This window comes from Pygoscelis adeliae, unplaced genomic scaffold (assembly GCF_000699105.1).
Source record: "Pygoscelis adeliae isolate BGI_AS28 unplaced genomic scaffold, ASM69910v1 Scaffold58, whole genome shotgun sequence".
Classification (NCBI taxonomy): domain Eukaryota; kingdom Metazoa; phylum Chordata; class Aves; order Sphenisciformes; family Spheniscidae; genus Pygoscelis; species Pygoscelis adeliae.
In genome coordinates, this window is record NW_008825564.1 from 615321 (window position 1) to 636854 (window position 21534).

The window sequence follows — 21534 nt, forward strand, 5'->3', positions numbered from 1 at the left end:
TTTGGGGGCTTCTGTTGTAATTTTAATAGTTTGCTTTTAGGTGGCTACTATACTTGTTTTACCAGTGTATACATGGGTGCTGTGCCTTCAGATGGCTGAAATAACATTGAACTAGATCATTTTCTGGTGTAAGCTCACGATAAGTGATATTGATTTCTTTGATGTCCAGTAGATGATAATTTTGCATTGTGGTTGGATGGCAAGTATATGTTGGTTTCAAATTCATGCCAAGTAAATATTTCAGAGACTTTGATACTCGGATTCAGTGAAATGCTTGGGTTCGTGTTGACTTATATATTCATTATACCAACAACTAAATAATAAGGGGGAGAGCTACATAGGTCATGTAATTTAATAGCATTTTATGCCAAACTCTGATTTAAAACAAAACAAAAAGACCCCCCCCCCAAAAAAAAAAAACCCCAAAAAAAAAACCCACAAAGCAAAAACAACCGAACCCAAAAAACTGGGAAATAGTTAATTCGGTCCTCAAATATTTAAATTATTTACTCATCTAATGCTTGCAGATCTTGATGTGAGTTTGGTATTGAAGTGGATTTGGTTATTGTTGTATCTTTACTGTAAACCCAGCAACACCAAGCTATTTTGTCTGCTAACTTAATCTAAAATAATTTTACATCAGTCTCTACAACTACTTATTTCCATTAACTTATAGAGAATGAGCATCTAAATCACGGTTCTGTTGACCTTGGGTACTCTTACAGGTGTGACATTTAATTTAGTCACTGATGATGGCTGGCCCAAAATGACTTGTATAGATCGTTGGTCTACCCTATCAACCAGTGTCAGAGGTGGCAATAGACCTCAGGTCATCAGTCCCCTGCTCTGCCCAGTACATCTAATACTGCTTACATATTCGTTGCACACTCCTGATCAGCTGAGTCAGGATTCTGCTTGGTATTACTTACCAGAGGCAATATAGTAGCGGACTATAGATTTCTGAAGAAAAAAAAAAATCAAAAATAGTATAGACACTTTATTAAAAAAACCCTCTGTTTCTTTGTATGTTCCTTGCAGTCAGCATGGAGCTGCTGCTCTAGCCACTACCTCCCTGAGGAAAAATTTAACTTGTGTGGTCATTCTCCCAATTTAGATCTTTTTAATAAAAGGTACAGTTTACGTTGGAGCTAAACTGTTGGTTAAATCTGTGAATTGAGAAAAACAAAAGGGAAAAGAACTTTCTTCTCCATTTCTTCTTGCCAGTTGGCATCTCAACAGGTCTATTTTATGTTTCAGTTGTGCTTAACTACTAACTTCCACACAGTAGGTATTTCTACATTGTGAAGCCTTTAATTATTCTGTTGTGGATAATTTAAACTGGTATGAAAAGGAAAAAGGTGGTTAATGCAGGAAAAGTTGGTGTAATGAACTGAGGGGGTCAGAAGTCAGGAAGGAAGAAGACAGTAATGATGAGTATCGTAACTACAGAGGTATTATTTTAAGGCTTTTATTAAATAGAATGTTCTGCCTTGAGTTCTTTGACAAAGTTTTGTGGCTGCCAATTTCTTGTTTTAATATTGGCAATTTGTTATGGATACAGACTTGGTATTATTTAGACATCTTAAAATTAAGTGTTTGCTTGAGTCCCTTGTTGGATGGACAACCAGGATGCTGAAATGTTGAGGTGGCAGGTTTTGACTGTAACAGCTGTAATCCTTATTTTTCCAAAAAGCCTTCTGGACAACCTATAAAACATTATGTATGGGTGCTGAAGACTAGACTTGCCAGGCTAAATTCCTCTAACATGGGAAGGAGAAGTGGAGAAAAAGACATTATATATCGCAGGAACTGGATTTTTTAAAATGGTATTTTTAAAGGAATCATTCCATTTCCCTTTAGGAAATTTGAAAGTATTTGGTATGGATAACATAATTTTTATCTTGTTCATTGTTTATACTCTTAAGGCCAATCTACTTAGAAAAAGCAACACCTATTAAAGGCCTTTGAATTCAGAGTCTTTCATGTTACAATGTGTCTATTTACTGCTGTCAGTAGGCTCGTAATATATTTAGCTTGAAGAGGTTAACAAGCATACCTTGGAGTGTTACTTTTATTTTCTCTTGTGTGACACTTAGCAAAATCCCATTATACAATTGAGTAGTATTATAATGTTAAAATGTTAATTTGTTCTGCATTCCGTTAAAATTGGATTTTTTTCTTGTGCATTGGCCCATGCGTTTTGTATAAAACCTATAATTTAAACACTACACCATAGAAATGCCCTAAATCAGTAACCTTTTGCCTTTGCTACCTTAATTACATCTCATTATTTAGTACTTAAAGAGCAACCTCTAGCTATTGGTTAAATATTTGCTACCTAATTAGATTTGTCATGTTAAAGAAAACAGTAGCCCTTGCCTCTGTTCTAATTTGAATAGGGTTTCAGAGTTTTGAGAAAATTCCATGCTTTGCTGGAGGAAAAGTAAACTTTTTGCATTTTCCTTATTTTTTCATGTCTCCTTAATGAGCATTTCATCGTGCATTAGCTGTCTGTTACATTCCAATAGGCAATTGAAAGTCTGTCTTAAAATAAGTATTTTCAAAAAGACTGTTGTGTTTCAATATGTTCTATGTCTTCTAGCTACATTTATTCCTTTTAGCTTTTATGAGCATCTGATGCACTCAATTTCTTTTTTTATTGTGGAAACAAATATGAAGCAGATTACTTGTTGGCTACTAATAGCCATCTTTCAGATTTTTACCTCCTTTTGGGAAGAAGTCTGTATTGTTTGATCAGAATCACAAGGAGTAGGATTCATTAAAACACCTGTTGAATTGTCTTTTCTGACAAATTCAAAGATCACTTCTGTTTGTTTTTTAAAAATGCATGTAGAAATTATAAACTGCAGAAGTTATGAACAGCTTGCAGGTTGACTTAATCTTCAGTATTTTATTCATGTCTACTGGATTGTATTTTTGCATTTTATTTTGCTTTATCTTTTGCTATTTTTTCCTTTGTGTAAAAGCTTGTGAAGAGATTGTAGTTTATAATTGCAATTAGTTAGAATTCCATGATGTGAAATTACCTGTCGTATGCCAAGATATCCTGTTTCATTTCCTCTTTTACTTTTTTTTTCTGAGATCCACAGAGGTGGAAGCTTGTCTACAACAGATTTGTCTATCTGACTTGATTCCTACCCAGTACTTAACTACTGCTCTCCTTACCTAGTTCTTAAATTGTTGCCTGTCCATTTGCCACTGGAAGCCCAGTGTCTCTAAAAAGTTCTTTCACCCATTCTTCCCATATGTTTTGTTACGTTACGGGTTAAAAATTGCAGGCTGGCATGGTTACAGTTTGAAGTATAGCTCTCCATTCATGTTTATTGTTGTGAAATCGTTGACCTTTTATTTTTAACAAAGGCACCAGAGGCAAATGGAAAAAAACACGTTGATACAAGTCTTCATCTTGCTCATGTGTTGTTTCTTCTGTGGGAAACCCATCTATGGAACAGAGAAACATTTGGCCTCTATTGTATAAATTTGTTCCTATGAAAACCAGTTTTAATTCCTGAAATGTATTTTATTAAACTTCTTTGAGGGTAGTGGTGGGTAGAATACCAGCAATGCATTTACAGAGGAACCAGTTGGCCCGTCTGATTTTAGGCTAAGTACTTCAACCTTTGAAGTAGATCGTTTTTCTGAAATCTTCTTTTCATGTTTTGTTTCCTATGTCACTGTTTATACATTCTGTATCTGTAAGCTCTGAAACCATTACTTCACTATTCATGTGAGGGTTTGAGTGATTTGTTGATTATTGTCTGTATTTATTCTTGGTTTTGAATTCAGCAAGGCAATCTGTAAAGGCAATGACTGCCTAAGAGGCCCTGTTGTTCTTTGCAAAAAAAAAAAAAAAAAAAAAAAAAAAAGTTCTACAAAAACCTTTCCCCAAGAAGAGTTTTTGAGATTTATGTGGATTACAAAGCATTAAGAAGGGTCATTCCTTAATTTTCTTTCCAAGCAAAAATGCCAAGATACAATTTTAGCAGGTATTAGTAAAAATTGAAAAGTATGCTTTGTGTTCTGGGACTGGTGCCAACATCTGTATTTGCAACTCCCAAGACAGGTCTAAGAGCGAAAGCTTTTCCTCATTGCCCTCGGAAGACTGCTAGAACAAGCCTGTGACATTTCTGTTCTGTTTCATCTGTGTTATTTACTTCCGCTTCAAAAATTTTTATTTTTGGAAGTTTATGGTCACTGCAAAGGAGTTTACTCTCTAGCGGGGGGAGAGGAAAGGAAAGAAGAAAGTCATAACCCTTTGTTTTGATCACAGGTGCATTTTCTAGCAGGAGGTCACATTTAATTGGTGTAGCATTTTTGGGTGATTCTGGAGCAGAACCTCAGCCAGAATGAATTATCATGGGAGTTGATAGCTCTGACTGTTAACACAAGCTGAGGTCTAGTTCTCTAGTCCAGGTAAGTTTCTTCATTGTTTAATGAAACAAATGGCACTGTAAATTTGAAAATTTCATAAAATATCCAGTAAACTGTAGTAATTTTTTTTAAGAGATTCAGAGTCTTATCTAATTTTCTGTGAATGTTATAATAACCTATGTGGTCTTTTAATTTTTTCATATTTTGGTCAGGGATCAAATGGAGGGGGTTAGGTTTCTGTGCATATGTTGCTTCTTAAAATAGTGTGTTTATCAGGTGAAGGATAGTTAAAATGATGCATGCAAGTCTGGACTCTTCCAATCTGTGTTTCAAGAGGCTTTTCAGTGCCTTATTGAGGCACGTAATTTGTTGTAGTTTTATTCTGAGCAGTAGGGAGCCCTCTTTAATCCTGTTCTATCTAGGACTGCTTCAGGTGCTCTGTCTTTGAAAATAGGCCACTTTATTAGGTCAACTAAATACGGCTTTAAATGTCTAAATTCTGGTTTGAAAAATACGTGTGCTTCAAAAGAGTACATTTTTACAAAAATAAGATTCCTGGATTTTTGCCTCTCTTTTGCTAACTTTTGTATGGCATATGGAACAATGTTGCTTTCAGTTGAAAAATGGATTGTTCCAGCAGAGTGCAGCAAAAGACAAATATTGTAAATATGTTTAGCTTTCCTGTCAAGAGTTGGTACATTGTAAAAAAGGAAGAACTTAAATAAGGAGCTCGTAGTTCATAAAATACCAAATAAATTATGGAGGAACTGTATAAGAAGATTGTAGTTTAGTTAAGTTCTTTCTGCAGGTTTTTCCTTCTGCAACATCGGTAGAATTTACAAGGAAAATAATCATTACGGAAGTGTTAATATATAGTGAGTAAGTAAAGTCTAAGATATCTCAAGCATTCCTGGTAAAGAAAAGCAGAACTTTGAATTGTAGGTAGATAAATGCTACTGGTTAGTAATTTATCTGAGGCTGGACTGCAAGGTGGTTGGAAGAGTTGAGATTACAATTCAGGATTTTTCCCTTCTTCCCTGTACTTATGCTGTTGGACTCCCCTGCCTTTTATCATTTTAGCTACTAATGTTTTGTTGTCCCCTGTCCCCCCTCCCCCGATTGCTTAGAAGTTGGTAAGCCTTATTTTTTTGGCCTTTGTTTCACCATAACACGCAAAAATTTTCTTTAGCCTTTTGAAGCCTTACTTTAAATGACACCATTAAGAAAAGATTATATAGTTACCTTGACCCTCCAAAATGTAAATAAGAGTAGTGTGCAAATACTGGTTTCTGGATAAGGTATGCAATTTGAGTCAGTCTTCTAGTTTAATCTTGGGGAAAATTCCGAGTGATGCAAAAGGATTCTTGCATATAATCCTTATATGTCTGCATGTCTAAACTTACTTTAAGATTTTTTTTCTTCATATAGGCATAGCTTTGCTAGATATTAGCAATATAAAAGAATAGTGAAGAGACAACCTAGAAGTATAGTTTTTTTATAACACTAAAGCCAGTAGTAGTTTTCAGAAGCTGAAAAGAGGAAATTTAGTCTTCAAACATGTTAATGAGTGTAAGAGCTACATATTTAGCTAAGAAAAAAGTGAATATATGTATATTCAGAGATTGAAAATTAAAATAGTTATGTAAAATATTTCTTGAGAAATCTCAAAAGAATGTAGTTTTCCTTAACCCATCTGTTAAAATTTATATAATTTGAATCAAGCCATACATTTTTACTAATAGTTTCTAGTTTCTAGAATCTGGATTTAGAGCCCTAAGCAGGCTTATGTTTTCACTGTTTGGGTTGCAGCCTGATCCCCTGGTCCTCCTGATCCTGGGTTTCAAAATGCCTTGCACTGCCAAAGTTAAAGTGGGAAATGTTCCCAGACCAGTTCATTCTCAGCTCATTAATCAACGTGAACAGATCAAATGAGAGACTGAGGATGAGTGAGCCTGGGATCCCCATCCAGTCGTTTGTGGGCACTGGAGACCCGTCATCCCCACAGTATACCCTCCCGTCCTTCAGTGGGTTCCCTTCCCCTCTTGCCAGGAGTGGCCCTTCCCCGCCACCTTTGCCCAGTAGAATTGCTTGTTGCCCTCGTCCCTTCCGCCTCCTCTCCTCCCCCTCCTCCCTGGTCAGATGAGGACAGTTCGCCAGGGCACAGTGAGGGAAGTAACCTATGGAGAAACTAATGTTGCCATGCTGAAGGGGTAGGTATGATTGTTTGGAGAGAAATCAGAGCGGGCTTTTAGGAGGCTATCCCAGCATTCCAGTCTGCTGTTCCCCAATTTTCCCATGTCCTCTGGCGCTAGCAGCTGGTGGTAACAGCCTCTGATATATGCTGAACGCTTTTCTTCTACTGTGACCTTGAATCTGTCAGATGGCAGTAGAAGAAAGTTTCTGTTTAAGTTGAAAATGCCTGGGTTTGGTTCTGATCAGGATCTTTAATGCAGTGTGAAGGTAACTCTAAATTTCTGGAGTACCTGTAGTCTCCAGTTAGGCTCAAGGCACCCAGGGTATTGAACGCTGTGCAAGCACAGAATAAAGTTTTTCTTTTTCTTTTTTTCTGAAGATCTTGCCATTTCAGTACACCGAATCCTAACCAAGTTTTGAGTTTAGCAAATCTAACATCCTTGGGTAAGGATGAAGGTCAGAGTGATAAGAACATGGAGGTATTTAGGAAAGCTGTTACACAATAAGATGATTCTGGGTTCATTTATTGGCTTTTCTAATACTGTTTTTTGTTTAAATTTTTGGATCTGCCTCTGTCTGTAGCCTGAAGGGAATTAGTTACTGACCTTCCCCGTACCAGAAAATTTTAACAGAGCAAGAACAGTGCGAAGCTCAACTAGTATTTTTCTTGCCTTAGCTTTGTAAAGACTTTTATTTACAAGAAGACAAAGGGGAATACATTTAAGAATCACTCACTAATGAGAAAATGTGATTGTTGGAATGGTCATTATTCTTGTGAAAGTGATGCTTAATTTTACAGAGCACGTTGTTAGTCTTGGTAGACTAAAGAAAAAGTGGTCAACAAATACAGGCCATAGGCATCATGAAGAAAAATTTAAAATTCTCTCTGAATAGTGTGACATGTGGCAATGACTAATTTTAGGGTTGCCGTACAGTATTCCTTATCTTAACTTTTTTTTTTATTGTAGCACAGTGTGGCCACACTCAAATTGGAACTCTTCTCTGCAGGCAGTCAAAACTTAAAATACCAATCATTGCCTCTAATATTGTACAATCTAATAGAGTATTTCTCTGTCCTTTTTGAACATAATGGGTACCTTCGCACTGATTTATTTATTTATTTTTTTTAATTTTCCCCTGCTGTTTGGAAGTTGGAAACAAGGAAAGATAGAAAATAGTGTGTTTAATATTTAGACAAACAGCATCTCATTGTTTTACAGAATCATTGCTTTAATGCTATAAAAATGGATATTTTAAATTGGCACTGACAGCAGTCAGGAGCTGGCCTCTGACTTTGCCTTCTGGCAGGCCCAGCTGTATACCTGCCAGCTGAGTGGGATTTCTGTGTAGGTAGCTTTTATTTGTATTTTTAGTTGCCAGTTGCTTCATGAATTCTGCTAGGAAGACCACTGGTAGATCCGAAATCACAACTTGAAAAACTTGCAGAGTGGCCGAGAGAGAGGTGTCATTGCAAAGATTTAATAATAATAGTAAATGAACCTGAAGGGAGTCATAAAAGCCCTTTGGACTGAGGAGACTGGGATGATAATTATGCCTTGATAATTATCATGATGGGAGTTGGTAGCTTGGTTCTGAAATGAATATATGAAGAAGTCATTAGTCTTTGAGAGCCACTAGTCATTAGTCTTTGAGAGTACGTAGTAGAATGCAGGTTTCAAAAATTCAGCAAGTGGGAAGAATGTTAAGATAGTGGCTACAAAGAGCACGCTTACTGTTTTGAGTTTTTTTGAGATGAGGAAAAGAGAAGGCGGAGTGATAACTTGAAGAGGATATGACGTGCCTATGTTTTTTTGATTCAATGATGATACAAATTATATGCCCCTGGACTGACTATAGCACATGAACTGCAGGCAGAGAAAGAGGAGAGATGCAGGGCCCTGGAATACAGAGCTGTCTTTGTTATAATGATACCAGACCCTTTGCAGCCTTCGTTTTTACTTTTCCAGGCACTGCAACTAGTAGGGGGTATTTATGATCTGCACAGAGTCTGACTGTTCATGGAGGTCGTGGGGCAGTAGGGAAGGAGATCAGAGCCTTGGATGGACTTGTGAAGCCTAGAAGAGAGGTGGGTGCAGACTGTTTTGAAGTAAGGTATCGTGTAGGAAAGCACTCTATATATAGTTATTAGTGCTAGTGAGACTAAGAAATAAGATTGATCTTAGCTCAAGGGAGGTACATGTGTGTGAATGGCTGTTGCTCTTGGGTAAGAAGGTAAGAGTTTAGGAAGACTGGGGGCTGGAGGAATGTAGTAGAGGTTGTACTTGGAAGAAAAGATGGGTAAGGTGACCCACGGAAGAGAGGAAGAGAATCTGGAACTTTCAGGCAAAATTATTTTTACACATACCAATTTGTCTTAGTTTTTAAATCCAAATAATCAATTTATAGAGGCCTAGAAATTATTTAAAACAGGAGTGGGCATTTAGATTTTGTGTATCCTGATTGGGAGGGGAAAGGAGGGCGGAAGGGAAGAAAACCCAGAAAGAACAGAAGCTAGTCATGCTTCAAAGCAATAATAAATATTTGGTAAAGATAAAGCAACATTTATGCTGCTTTTACACTTTTGTCACAGCTGATTCTTTTCATCCAGTAAAGATAATAAATGAATAATCATAAAATATTTGTGTTTGAAAGTTCTTCCTTGGTTTTCATGAAGAGTATTTATTTTCCATCAGTCCATTACAGTGTAACATTGATTGGTGCATGTAATGTATTATTCATACTGTTCTAGTTTCATCCCATTAGCAATGCCAACATTATGCTGAATTCTGCAGTGGTAATCTTGTGTGAAGAGTCTTTGTAGAGCGACTTGTGCTGTGGTTCAGATCCCATTTCACATTTAGTGACAAGACAGAGCGAACAACAGCACCTTATTGATACTACTCAGACTTTGTTCCCCCTTCCTCCCCCCAATGCAGCGAGCATCGTAAATGTACTGTAGACCTATAAACCAAATTGTGAAAGGCAGAATGTGTATCAGAACTGGTTTATTTTTAGTTCTTATATTATATCTTTGTTTTCCTGATAGCTAATGTCTTTAGAAGAGCCAAATAACTGAAGCCATCACATTACAAAAATAACAAGAACAGAATTAAAAACAGCCTTCAGTTAAAATAGTCTGGCATTTAGGTCCACATGTATGATCCTGTGGGTATAATTCTGATCATGTAAATTGTTTTGTGTAGAACTGATTTAAATATGTGCTAAAGCCAACTACTCAGCATGGTTAAGATTACTGAAGGTCTGCCTAATGCTAGTACAAAAAAAAAGAACTTTTTCATTTGAATCTTTAATATTTGCTTCTTTAATATTTAGTACAGGAACTTTTTTCATGTGCAATAGGCCCAGCCCAATGTCCATCAAATTCAGTGATAATCTGTTCATGACTGAATGATTTGGGCCTGATCTGGTTAGGTGAATACTTAAGGCTTCATTTTTTTTTCTCTGAAAAAAATGAACTTCTCCATTCACTATTCTGAGAATCCAGGCCATAAAAAATTGAAATCTCTAGACAGATGAATGAAGATTAATTTTAAAAAATCTTAGTTCCTAAATACTTAGGATGTGGAATTACAAGGAAATAAAATTAGAAGTTTGAGGAATGTTTTCTCCAAATGTTTTCATTTTTTAAAACAGCTGTGTAAACAATGAAACAATCACTTCCTGGCATGAATACTTAAAAAAAAATCCCATGCTTTAAGGTGGGTATGTCATGAAGGAGAAATGGCTGGCATCTGTGAAACCGTATTTCTTTGGATTTTTATCTTTGGAGACAGGGAGAGCCTGAGCAAAGTTGGGAGGGCTGTCTGAGAAATGGGAAGCTCACAGATCAACCGAACTGACTCCCACAGTTCTGAAAAAATTAGATGAGGAGTGGCAAAGAGTCTCAAGATTTTAAGGGATAAGTAAGATAGAACGAGGGAGACAGGCAGCTTGAGGTACAAAAGGGATAGATTCAATAGTCAAGGAAGAGTGTACCAAAGGAATATAAAACAAAACTTTAAAAGAAAAACAATGATGGTGAGGGAGGGTGAGTATTTTTGGTTTTAAATGTGTGCTTATTCCAAGAGGCATGGTTGTACTTTGGACTTCATTGGGGTTGGGGAAAAGATTTGCTCAGCCTTTTGGAGAATAAGTAGGCTAGCATTCTCTAACAGGCTCTGGATGTTCTGAAAGGTACTTGTCTTGTATATATGCAGAATTTTTTCTCTGCTTCTCTGACAAGAAAATGTGCATGCTGGAACTTATGTCAATAAAACACTGACCTTTCAGAACCTAAATGAAAATGAGGTAGAGAAAACTCAAGTTATTTACAGCAGTGTTATCATGTCTTCATTGTAGTAAAATTTTATCTGTGAGGTGGAGAGTAGATTTTCGTATAGAAAATGTGAGTAAATTACTGTTTTCAATGAGAGCTTATATATTCAGACTTTCTTTGATTTTACATTAGTTTTTACAGAATAGACTTTGATTCATTGCCAAAGATGTTTATGTCAGTTTTTCAGAAACATGTTTGAATAGACTGAGTGCTTAAAATATTTCATCTTTATTAATTGCAGCATGCACATATATAATGTCAGACAGTTATAACGATTTATGTTTAAAGAATTGATCAAAATCCTAATTAAAACAGTATAGGATAAACCTCTTTGCTTGCTAAAACCAGGGAAAAGGCTTCAACCAAATGGTCCAAAACCCAGTGAAACTCCACCCCAGTGTATTTCCCCTGCCCCTTTACCTGGTAATATCCAACATATGAGGAAAAAAGGTTTTTACAATATCTTGTGTGGTATTTGACCTTCATAAGAGTAGTTACATCTGAATGCATTCCAGTGAATAGGACAGTTATGGGGAAAGAATTTAGTCTGGCCAGAGTAGGATATGCCGTAGCCAAACAGCTCAGTGGATTGTAAGATATTTCTTCTCACTGGCTTGCAGTTTGTATTCTTTATTTTCTGGCATTACAAATTTTGTATTCCCTACTTCGTTTGGGTCCAACTTTGGAAGGTCCCATCCCAGGGTCTTTTCATCCCGATGACTAGTGAGCTTAATAGGAATTAAGGAGGGTTGGGACCTGGTATCACACTTCCTAGGGCAGTGGTTTAACCCCTGTGTAAAGGGTCCTGTGTAGAGATATACAGCTTTAATTAGATGCCTTCCTGGATTTGGCTTTCTGAGTCTCTAGCAGGTAGCAGGAGCTACTGTAGAGCCCCAACCTACCATGGGCTTGCCACCTGCAGTGTGATGTGCTAGCAGTAGGATAAGAGAATATAGGCATGAGATGTTGTTTTGCACTGGAAGCTGCTGGTCAGTTATGATCCCAGTATGAAAGGCACTCAAACTCTGTAAGGTATCATTCACAATGCTGTGTTTATTGGAGCTAACACTGTAAGAAGCATAGATAATCTTACGTCCCTTTAGATGCTGGGAACTCCAGGCTGTGTAGCATCAAATGCAGCTCCAACCCATGTGCAGTGCGCTGGGCAGACACCATCTGTAGAAGAGATTCTCCCTTTTGGTCATTCAAGCTGTTAAAGGATTTTCTAGGAAAACAAGGAAACAATTCTTTATCGTTTCTACAGTCAAAAAGGAACAATGTTCTTAGGAGACCTTGCTGTACTTTCAGGTAAAGGCAAGGCCGTGCAAATGGTGTAATTGCTGGCACGGAGGTGGAGCTGCTTACAGGCTCCTCTATTACAGTGCGTTGGTTGCATTTGTCCTGTGGTCAAGGATTTGTGTCACACAACCCAGGCCTGAAGGCCACACTGGGCGTGCAGCACAGCACTCTCCTGGCCCTGTGCAGGTGAACTGTTGTGTGGATCACAAACTCCTCGGTGTGCCATGTTCTTCAGTCAGGATCGATACAGATGTAAAATTTGAATGAAGTACAGTAAATGAGATGCTTTTTAGGTACTACTCAACTCAATGAAAATTAGTGTTTAGTTTTCAAAGTAGTTTTATGTAATTAGTATATACATCACAACAGCATTATGCTAGATATAAATTACTTTTTAAAGTAATTTATTATTATATTATATTATTATATTATATTATTTTTAATTATATTATATTAATTAATTATATTTATAGAATTTTATTAATAAATTAATAATTATATTAATTATATTATATCTCCTGCCATATTTTTATATGGCAGGTGATAAAATTTTAATTATTCCCAGCTCCAGGAAGGTAAAAAACTTATTAGTAACACAAACTGATTGCATACAAACCTTACCAATATGTTTTTAGCAGATAGCAAGTAACAGCAAGGGAATTTACCAGCTAGAATATAGTTCTGGGTTAATTCTGTAAACGGTTTCTCTTTTCTTTTAAGTTTAATACACTTAGGGCCAGATTTTCCTTGCTTACTTCAAACTGATAACTTAACACAGCAGGTGAAAACAAATAATTAGGTCCAGCAGGCAGTCTCTGTCACTTATATGTTTAGGATTTATATATCACATGTAACTAGTTGCATTGTGGGCAGTGTGATCCAGTGAATAGACTGAGATCTGGTACTGGAAAATCTGGATGTCTTTTCAGCTTTACTATGACAGCTTTTACAATCTTAAGTTGCTACATTTTAGTGTGTAAATGGTACTAACGCGCGTGCACTAAAAGTGCTATGTAAGCGGTAAATGCTATTTGCAAATGATAGTGTAATAAGAGGACTTATTTCTTAAGACATTGAGTCTCAATCTTTCTTTAATCATACTGAGTGAAATGAAGAATTTTTGTCATCTTAGGAAATTCTTTCTCCATCTACCTACCTTTCTCTTTTCAGTTTCTCAACTATGTATTCCTATTAAAACATTATTTTTGTGGAAATTTTGTGAACTGTGCTCCGTATTAATGTTTGAAATGTTCTTTTTAAGTGCCTTTTTATTGCTGTGATAAATCTGTTGGAGTTGATAATCCTCTTTGAGATCTTTGTCCAGATACTTGATTTTGCAATTGGCAGTGTTACATTGTTTTGCTCATGGGATGCTCTCTTCTAACAGTGTTGAGTATTCCTTCAAACGTAGCTTAAGATCCACATGTACTCCTGTTTCATCACCCATTTAAACCACTGGTTGATTTTGGTGGTGAAGTCGTAAATCTGTAACCATAAGACAGTGGAATTTTCTGTATCTTCACAAATTTCACATTACAAGCTTGTGGGATGTTTAAGTAGTTGGGAGGAAGACCGTTGAAGAAAGATGTTCAGTTAAACACAAGCGTCAGTTTTCCAATGTGGCAATCGATATTCCACTCAGAGGAGCAAAAAAAGTCTTTATGAGGATTGTTAATAAATTATGAGGAAGCAGTAGAGCACTGCTAGAAGAATTGAACTAAGGTGGCCCATGAAGAGATTTGGGAGTACTTGAGCTTTGCTGAGGGCTTGTTATGGTTTATGTTTGCGCGGTTTTTTGGTTTTTTTTTGAAGCGAAAGGCAAGCATACTGAGACTACACTGTAGAGCCTTATGGGCGAAATAGTAGGAGAAACTGTACTCCACAATCACTGTTTTTAAAGCTGTTGCTACTACCATATTGGTTGTTTTGTTCCAGCTCAAGGTTATTGTTATATTGAAAGCATACTTAAGGATACTTTTCAGTGGTTTCATAGCACAGGTTGTCATCTGAAAAGAATAGTTATTGAAATATTTTGAGCCTGAATTGGAAGTAATTTTATTACTTTCATTGTATTTTCTTCTACAATTCTATTTTAATTCAATGTCTTTTAACACCTACAAATCTAGATGTCCAGGAGCCACTTCTTTCTGGCATCCTGAATGTCTACTGCAGATGTGTCTTTCCTTTTTCTTGCTCTTACTTTTTCTGCTTTCTTTTCTTCTGCCACATTTAACTAGTCTTTTGTGGTTTTTATGTTTTACTGAAACTACACATATAGCATTATTGATTATCCTGGAGTTCATTATGTCTCTTCTCTGGAACTGTTTAGCTTTTTCTGACAAAGTACTTTTTCATCGGAAAATGCTGAGTCGCTAAAATTAGCCTGTTAACTAGTGTTAGCCAGTTTCCAGGTTTTCAGAATTATTTGTAGTTGTCAGAATGTTCTATTCAAACATTTTGTATGTGATGCATATGTAAAGATTTCTTGTTCATGTTGAAATTTAAATTGATTTGTATTTCCTAAGACTAAAGGAAAAAATTGGAAAGGTAACGTTTTGAAATTAAGCTGAATGAATGTTTCACTTGAATTATTATTTTTCACTCTTCATATTTCTGTTCTTGAAATGATTTTGTATTGTCCATATTGAGAGCATGACCATTTCAAAGTTCAAACACCACAAAATTAAATGGCTGGAAAATGGAATAGTTTTGAAAATTCTACTGGAAAGTTTTAATAGTATGTGTTTGCATTGAGATTTTGAATTGTCAAATATTCTGCAAAATGAAAATTTAAAACTCTCCACTTCTCCATTAATTATATTTTTCTGTTATGTAGGTATGTTTTTATATTCATTAGAGATACAGAAACAATGTAACAAATAATTTCTTGCATTAGAAAGACGTCTGAATCCTTGTTCCCAATCTACTATTCTCAACATAGCTTTCCCTTCCCAGCTAAATTCTAAAGGGAATCCAGATGTTTGTTTAAATATTCATAACACAACTGCAGTTAGAGCTGGGAGGATCATAGATACCTGTGTTCATTTCACACTACATTCATCTTGTAGTTAAAAATGTTATATTCATTGCAGTGCTAGCAGATGAGCTCTTTGACAGGAAAATGCATTCCCCCCCCTGCCCCCTACAAGTAAGGCTTTATGGAAAGGAGGCAGTAGAGCTGCCTCAGAAAACGTAATGTATTGAGTATTGACCCCAGCTCCACAGAAGCAGCTTTGTGTGCTGTATTTAAATATTGTATTCTCCAAGAATTCTGAATTTATTTGCACTTCCTTAGCACTGGACATATCTAGAAAGGGCATAAAACATTTTAAGGAGCCAGTTGCAGCTTTGCAATTAAGGTGGAGCTGAATTACACATTTAAGATGGGGATTTTATTTCATTGTTTGTGGAAAAGACAGAGTTTACCATCTTGCCTGACAATCAGTGAAGCGAGGAGAAAAAAAATTGAGACCTGCCAAATCTTTACTAATTTGTAAACCATCTGAAAAAGACTATTTGGCAACGTTTGCTGACAAACTTTCCTAAGAATTATGATCAAAATCTTAAATTTTAAACATATGTTACCTGATAAAAGTGATGAAATCCCAATCTGTGTATAATGTTTATATTGGGCCTGCTTTATCCCTTCAGATATTTGTCCATGAGAGTGTAAATGGTTAAGGAGAAAGAAAGTGGTGTATTGGACGTATATTAATTCTGGAGTACAAGGGGAGTGTGTGCAGTGAAAGGAAACTTATGCAGGGAAGCGTGAAAGCCACCAGGCAGGGAATTTGGGATATGTGTATAGAAAGTCATGGGAAGATGCAAGCAGCAGTGGGAATCTGTAAGGTGAAAGGGAGAAGAGGAATGCACTTTCTAGCTATTCTGAGGAAATAAAGCATCTGTAAACCTTTCCAAACTGGTACTGCATGCTTCTGCTTTTCTTCTTATTAATGAACATGAGTCAAAGTCCTAGTGAATCTGGCCTTAAAAACTTTAAAGGAAAAGCAAAAGTAGGGAAGTATGATTGATAATACTGAAATATAAAGTAACTTATAGTCAGCAAAGATTATGTAGATTATTCTGAAGTCCTGACACCACTCTATTCTCCACTTATTTAGAGGTGTACTCCTATACATTTCACTATAGATTTTAATAAATTACGTATTTAAGAATCTAAAATGGGACTTTTTAGCAAATGAGAGCAGCAGCATTAGATGAAAGTAACAAGCAGAGTGGGCATGGTTCTTATGGGAATGTTGGAACATCTTCCATGAAAGATTAGGTACAAATGGTGCTTTTTTTCAGATGTTTTCTTCCATCCTTACTCATGCATTCCTTTTCCAATATGGTATCTATCTAGGTATATCTATTAGCAGTTGTGACTTTTCCACCCAGATTCAGATGGTGATGAATCATGATAAAACATATTTGCACTCTCAGGTCATAGCAGTGGCTTTTCAAAAACACTGTAATAATGCATTTTATGAGTATAAGTTGCTTTCTGTGAGTCCAGCTTTATTTGGAAGACAAGTAATTAATTCTTGTAGGCAAGCAGTATGTACCATTATTGTCTGAAAGAGCTAGACAGATATTTGAAAATACTGGTTTTTCATTCCTTTCAAACCACCGGGAAAATATTTGAATGCAGATGGTGTTTGCTAGTTTGAGTATACTGGAGTGAATGATACGTGTGGGAAGACTGAAGTGTGATGGCACAGAAATGAAGGCTTTAAATGGCATGTCAGGAATAGGATTCATGGGCATGAAAGAAGTTTGGTCCCGTCAGGTTACCCCATCAGAGAACTGGCCGTTGGGACAAAGCACACCCAGGAGGCTGTGCAGCTCAGCAGCTGCAGTGCTACATTTTGTATGATCCGAAGCTTACGTTCTTGTTTCCTGCAGTGAACAATGATAATGGGAAGTACTGGTCAGTAGGGATAAATATTAAATCAGTCTTTGGGCCTCCTTCCATGTTTTCTGATGCTTGGGCCATCTTATTTATAAACCCAGGAGAGTTCAGTAATTATTAGAAGAAAGTGTAATTAATTTATAGAGTTCTAGTTATTTTGCTGAGTACTGTCATTGGAAGTACAATGAAGCCTTTAAGTAACGTCCAGTCACTGTATAAAGCTGTCTTGTGGCTGCTAAACTTTCACATTATACTGAAGTTGGATATAAACACTCCTTTTATAACTTGCATGTCACTGAAGTACGCAGATGTCTTGGCTCTGAAAGCACATTTATGAAACGAGTGCAGTACTGGAGTTATGCCAGGATGGAGACTCGGTAGTTTGAGGAGGAGTCCTAATACCTCTCAGGATGGGAGGTCAGCTGAATAAGTGGGCCTCCCTTGTTCTGGCAGCAGAATACTAGTCCTGAGAGAGTGTGCTCTATGCATATTAGTTGCATTATGCTACAGTTCACTTCTGAAAAATCTCCGTTATAACACTGCTTTAGTCCTTGTTGAAAAAGGCCAATTCTGTTTAGTATAGGCGGTATGCCCGGTTAAATAGGAAAATTAGAAAGAAAAAAATCAGGAAAATTGTATTAATTTTTGACTTAATTTCATGACAATTTTGTGAAAGTGCATAGGAAATGCATAGATTCCTCATGCTTATTTTATGTAGCTGATATGTGGATGTATATTTCTATAGTGTGTAGTATGTTATACATAGTGTGTGCAAATACATATTTGTGTGTGTGTATTCGTATGTATATAAAACAAGTTATAAAGATAAGTGTAGAATACCTCTAGCAGCATAAATTCAGTTTGATTTCTAGAATGTTTCAGATGTTTTACATGTGAATGAATTGTTTGTAATAAAACAGGTGGGTCAGCCATTTCTCCATGGCTGGATGGAGACATGGCTGTACATCATCCAAGTTGGATATTATACTTTCTTTTGTTTAGACCTAATATGTTATATAATTTGGCAGAAATGTGGTGGAACAGAGTTCTTTTTGGATAATTTACATTGTAGTTTTGATTTGTCATTTGAGACTGAGGTGCGAGATTTTTATTCTAGTTATTTAGCACATGAGGAATTGATGGCAGAGTGTTGAGCCCAGAGATGAAGCACTTGTTTTTCAACACCAAGCCACTTTCTTCCTCTGGTAATAACGATGAGATGTGAGCTAAAATTAAGATTGCATATATATTTTACATTTCAACATTACATCTATTGGGCAAGATCCTCGGCTGTGCAACAATACTGTCTCAGTATCAGAAATGATCCTATGAGAATTCTGCTTTTGGTAGGGTCTACACATTTATTACCGGCAGATATGAGTTAATTCTGGCCGTGCTGCAATTCTGAAGTCATGGTGTGAAGTGCTGTGCCCAGGCTTACTGGGTTAGCACAGTGCTAAAAACACCTCAGTAAAATTTCCGGGCTAGAGCTGACTTGCACTTGACTGACCTGTTCATGTAGTGGGTAGAGGATCTTATGCCATCTTAGACTTAACTTCTTAGATTTGTTTTTTTAGATCCTTCTAGGAGGATATAGAAATACCAGTTACTCATGAGATCCTTATGTAGGGTCATGCTTGAGTACCCCTGAGACTGGATAAATTGGGACTAACTGCACAGTTCCTGTGGCTACAGATAACTAAGTGTAAGTGGCTCAGTTCACTTCTGCTGAAAGACAGCATAATGCACCAATTGCACAAAGCTCAGCCACATTGGAGAACAGGAGGACCCCTTATTTCTTTTGCACTATTCCACGGTACTAGTGCTATCTTTCAAATCTATAATGTAGTAGGTTACAGAATTCTTATGTTCAGAGGTACAGATCTTGTATAATTACATACTCAAGCTTATAGATGATGTGTGAAATGACTTTTAAAGAAATACTGGTTTTTGGCAGAAAAAGTTATTGTGGCTTTTTTGATTTGCCAGGTTTTATGAAAAAATTGGTTAAGGTGTTTGTGCTAGTTACTAGCAAAGAGTAAGATAAAATTTTTTCTTTTTTAAACCCTTTTTGTGCAATGTCCATTTCAGGAATACTTAGTGTAATTCTTGGGTACAGATAGCAAAAAGATTGTATCTCCTGGCTATTGTAATACTCTGCAGTTAAGCTGTACAAGTGAAGGATCTAGTTGTGTCCCCCCAACTCATTAATCTGAAATGCAAATAAGTGTTCTACCTCTTTGCAAGTAACTTTTGCCTAATGAACAGCACAACAAATTAGCCATAGATATCAGAAGAAAAATCTAGAGGTAAATGCTGAATATGGAGTGGCATGGAAATGGTTAATGTTAGTCAACAGTCTTTCATTTTAATATTTAGTCCTTTCATGGTGACTTATTTCCAGCAAAATGGAACAATCCTTTCAATTTTTATAAAAGGTTTATTTTGTGTGTATATATGCACACCCACTGTTTATACATTACACTATCCTGTTGGTGGGTTTTTCTTTGCAACAGCAGAATACCATTGTTTTCAGATTTTGATTTGCTGTAATGCTCAGATCCTTCTCTGCAGATCTGCTACGTAACCCTAGACATACCCTCCCCTATATTATACAGTTAATTATTTCTGCCTAAATGCAATATTTAATTTTCTTTGCTTCTGTTGCATAGCAAACTCTTTAAACCCTCAGTGTTTCAGAATTATTTGAAAGTTTAATCCTGTTCTTTGGTATGCCTTCATGATGTGGTGTTGTGCATTGGTACCTGGGTATATTTTTTATTCCATGTTGTAGGTGACTAATGAAAATGTGAAATGCAGTATTCAGGACAGACCCATTTAGTTTCCTAATGGATCCTCTCTTACATTTACACCATTTACTGATAATCTCTGAGGACACTTCCAAACAGCATTTACTACTGGAATTTCATTCCCCAAGTGGTACATTCCTCAAGGTTCACTAATTCCCATAGTTTCTGAAAGTACAGTTCTCATTTAATGATTAGAGCTGCCAAAACAAAACTAAGTGCAAGTGATTTCCCCCTTCTTTTAATGTTATTAAGTAGCTACCAGAAAACAAGGTGAAATGTTCTCCCTAATATTCAGGTCAGAGCTGCAAGAGGGAAACAACATTGTTCAGATGCTCAGTGGTGGATTTAAATTAATGGATTTCAAATGTTAAACAGGTCTTACAAGGAAGAGTCTACATCCTTGCTATAGTACTCAATTTTAAAAGAGGTTAGTGGTAGACATCTGTGTCTAATAAGCTTAACAGATGCAGTGTCTGGAGGTTGAGGTTAAGGACAAAGGATGAGTGAACTTCTTCAGATAAGGTAAGAACTCAGCTAAGAACCTTTAGTCTCTAATTTAAATTTCAAATAACAAACACTTTTTCTGAAGTGAAAGATCCTCCATTTTTTTAACTTTTGATTTATGATGCAGAGGTAGTCTGAGAAGAACTAATGCATAGTGCATGGATATATGCTGCAGTGGTACCTATACTGGCATTAAAAGTTGCCACTCTCAGGCTGCCCTTTACACGTATTTCTTCTGGTTTCATATTTGATCAATCCTAATCTATTAAAACGAAAAAGTGTTTAATACACACAAAATTTTGGACTAAAGAATTATACTTTGCATTGAGATGTTTTAGAAGGTCTTGCATGATGAGATACAATGTCTTATTTGAGAGAGAGTTAACTTTCTGCTGAGGGGCCATAACTAAAAAAAGGGAAAAAGGAAGACCCAGGGAACTACAGGCCAGTCAGCCTCACCTCTGTGCCTGCGAAGATCACGGAACAGATCCTCCTGGAAGCTATGCTAAGGCACATGGAGGACAGGAAGGTGATTCCCGACAGCCAACATGGCTTCACCAGGGGCAAGTCTTGCCTGACTAACCTAGTGGCCTTCTATGACGGAGTGACTACATCAGGGGACATGGGAAGGGCTACAGATGTCATCTATCTGGACCTCTGTAAAGCCTTTGACACGGTCCCCCACAACATCCTTCTCTCTAAACTGGAGAGGTATGGATTTGATGGGTGGACTGTCCGGTGGGTGAGGAATTGGTTAGATGATAGCATCCAGAGGGTAGTGGTCAATGGCTCAATGTCCAGATGGAGGTTGGTGACAAGTGGTGACTCCTGCAGGAGTCCATATTGGGACTGGTACTGTTTAATATCTTCACCAATGACATAGACAGTGGGATCGAGTGCACCCTCAGCAAGTTTGCAGATGACACCAAGCTGAGTGGTGCGATCGACATGCCAGAGGGACGGGATGCCATCCAGAGGGACCTGGACAAGCTCGAGAAGTGGACCTGTGGGAACCTCATGAGGTTCAACAAGGCCAAGTGCAAGGTCCTGCACCTGGGTCGGGGCAACCCCCGGTATCAATACAGGCT

At 36.9% G+C, this 21534-nt stretch overlaps 1 protein-coding gene across 1 annotated transcript in view; it reads left to right on the plus strand.

The window, feature by feature from the left end:
* BBS9 (Bardet-Biedl syndrome 9) overlaps window positions 1–21534 on the plus strand; it is a 204769-nt gene that overhangs the window by 97441 nt on the left and 85794 nt on the right. The window lies entirely within an intron of this gene.